We start from the raw sequence: 3,039 nt of genomic DNA, 5'->3' as shown, positions 1-3,039 counted from the left end.
TCCGTCATGCGAAGTCTAGACACTTAAACGTATCTTCCAGTCAACTAGCTCTTAACATTCATTCAAAAGTTCCAGTAGTTCTCATCAAAAGGAATTTAGTAAGGCAATCAAGGCTAGGTATTCAAAACGGCTCTTTCTGGGGTGATGTTTTTAGTGTTTAGGGTTACCTTTTTCTGGAGAGACAAGATATTATGCAAAACAGCAAGAGAGGGTGTAGCTGTTGATATCCACAATTTCCAGTCACATTCTTCTTGCCTTAAGATTCTTGATCTCTTTTCTTCAGGTTCTCCTCATGACTCCCCCAGACTTAGATTTTTGTCCAGGTTTTAAAACCAATGATCCACCAATGAATACTTAAAGCCTTATTCAAATAATTTTGACTATCCTAGACTCTTTAGGCTTTTGGTTTCCTTTTCTTTTTTTTTGATTTTTTTTTTGAAAGGGGAAACCACCTTTTGACATAGAGTCTTAGGGAGCATGAATTTTACCTTTATGATTGAGCTTTTTGAGGCACCATTGAGCTTTGATATATTCTTGATGCTCCACTTTCCCAAATTCCTTCAGTCTTTCTCTTGAGTGAAAACTATGTTGTTCCTCCCTCTCCGGCGTTTTTGCACATATCTGCCAAAAGAGCTAAAGAGAGAATGCATGAAGTTTGAAATGATGGTTTTGGGTAAAGGGTGTGGTACCAACTAAAGATGAACTGGCAATCTAGGACAACAAAGAATGGTAACAATAAGGTGAAGATGTCCTAGATATGTATCATGATGCCTGCTAAAACCAATGATGAGAAAATTAGATGTCAAGATTATGTTCAAGTGAAATGAGATAGTATATCCTGGTAAAAAAGATCTCCATGAATAGAAATCCTCTGGTGGGAGTTCGTAGTGCAAGTACTATAGCTACCGCCTAGTCTAGTACTAACCACAAAAAGAAACCATCATGTAGAGTCTAAAAGCACATGGGTCTTATTCATTATAGTTTTGTTTTTGGTGTTCCTGTTTTTCAAATCAGTGTTCCTGTTTTTGAAAACCTTTTGAAAACCTTTTATGAAAGACCCTTTATGAAATAAAAACTCAAAACAAACAAACTTTTGTTAGTAAAGGATGAGCATCTTCCCCCAGACTTAAATCACACTGTTTCCAGTGTGAAAAAGTTGGGGAGAAGATGATAAATAAAAGAAAAAGAGTCTAAAGAAAAGAAAAGAAAATGATGTAGAACCGTGGGTATGATGAGGTGATGGATGGGCGCCTATGTCTCATGGCTGCTGTCTATCTCTGTGGTAGAGGAATCATCATCATACCTATGGTTATTCTTCAGTAACTTCTTCATGCGCCTGTTGATATTCTCTTGCTGGTCGAGCTTCTTCTTAAAAGCTGCAAAGTTTGCATCACTCCTAGTGGATGCTCTAATCTGAGAAGAACTGGCTCGGGATGAAGATGGTGCATGCTGAAGTCTCCTGCTGTTTGCAGCTACCTCTCTCTTTGCTTTTGCAGCCAGAAATTGCTTCATGTCTGATTTTCACTAGGTTCCTTGCAATGATGCAAGCAAAGAAAGAGAACCTTTTATGATCTGACAAACTTTACCTTTGGCCTAGATGAAGACTTAGCTCTCTGAGGTGCAGATTTTTGAGTGGAAGCTCTCTCAATCTCTCCTGAAAATATTCTCCTTTGTGCGGCTATGAAGGTGGAGAAGGGTTCATCATCACTCAGCTGAGTCTCGTTTAAAGCATCATAGGTCTCCTGCGAACAGGGCTTTTTTACATGAGCACTCTTCTTGGTTCGAATGAGTCGTTCCTGAGAGAGATCCATGACCTGGATGTTGACAAGAAGAGATGTCATTGGCCTTTGTGAATCTCTTTGAAGAGATACCAGTTCAGACCACTTGCACCAAAACTTGCATAACTATTTGCTCAGTGGTCCAGTACCTGATTTTCTAACTCCATGAGATTGGTGACTCAATCAGATTCAACTTTGATGAAGGATCCGACTGCATCCGGGAAGAGTAAGGCTTCCGTCTCGCCGGTTCGTTGATGTGCAGCTGATTGGTCCAACTGTGAGACAAACTCATCTTCAAACAGCCATAACGTTCGGATCACTGCTCCAAATCTTATGATTCTAAGTGTTCTGGAAAGACTACTCTCTCTTCTACAAACTTGGTGAAGACACCAAATTCTGAATCGAACTGTAAGACCTCTGTCTCAGGCAATCTTTAAAACGTGTTGCGAGGTGAAGATGAGGCTGGCCGCGGGTGGGAAGATGGGTCGGCCGCGGGTCAAGGGGTCGTGGCCGCGGTACAAGTTAGGCTGGCCGCGGGTCAGGTCCTCCGGGCCGTGGTAAACACTTTTTTTTTTTTTGCTTTTTTGTATTTTATGAAAACCTGAAACTAAGAAAAGGAAAACATTATTGAAAAAAGAAAAAAAAAACTAAAAGAAAACATACCTACAAAGGAATTGTCTCCTCCAGGGTCAAAGATTAGTCTTGGAACTTCTTTAGGATATGAGTTTTCAATGCTTTCTCCTTGTGACAAGTCTTGAGTAAAAATTCTTGAAGGCCATCTATGCTGCACTTTGGCTCTATTTAAGTCTTGATTACGTCACATATGAGCAAAGATCAAGTGTGAATCAAAAGAAACCTTGTTGCACATTGAACTTCTTTGGTTGATGTTTTGATGAAGTGTGAAGGGTAGACCTTCTTCTAGGACGTTTTCAGGAACCTTTGTAGCTACTTCAGGATCAAAAACTGTTTTTTTTTTTTTCCATTGCTTATGGTCAGGCAAAGAGAGTTCTTTGAATCCTTTCTCATCTCCTTTACATGGAAATCATTAGGAACAAGACAATCTTCCACTTGAAGAGGCAAACTGGGTGTGAAACCTAATAGAGCTGGAGAAGAAAGATATCCAACGTGAATATAAATCATAGATGAATCAGTTTTCGAAATACCTGTTCCTTCTGCAGCAGGCTTCAGTATTTGAATCACATTAGATTTGATATCACAAAGAGAACTATAAATTTCTATTCCTTGCTATTCTTCAGGAGCT

The sequence above is a fragment of the Eutrema salsugineum genome, unplaced genomic scaffold (genome assembly GCF_000478725.1).
Source record: "Eutrema salsugineum unplaced genomic scaffold, Eutsalg1_0 scaffold_7, whole genome shotgun sequence".
Lineage (NCBI taxonomy): Eukaryota > Viridiplantae > Streptophyta > Magnoliopsida > Brassicales > Brassicaceae > Eutrema > Eutrema salsugineum.
Note: the sequence above shows the minus strand (reverse complement) of the source record.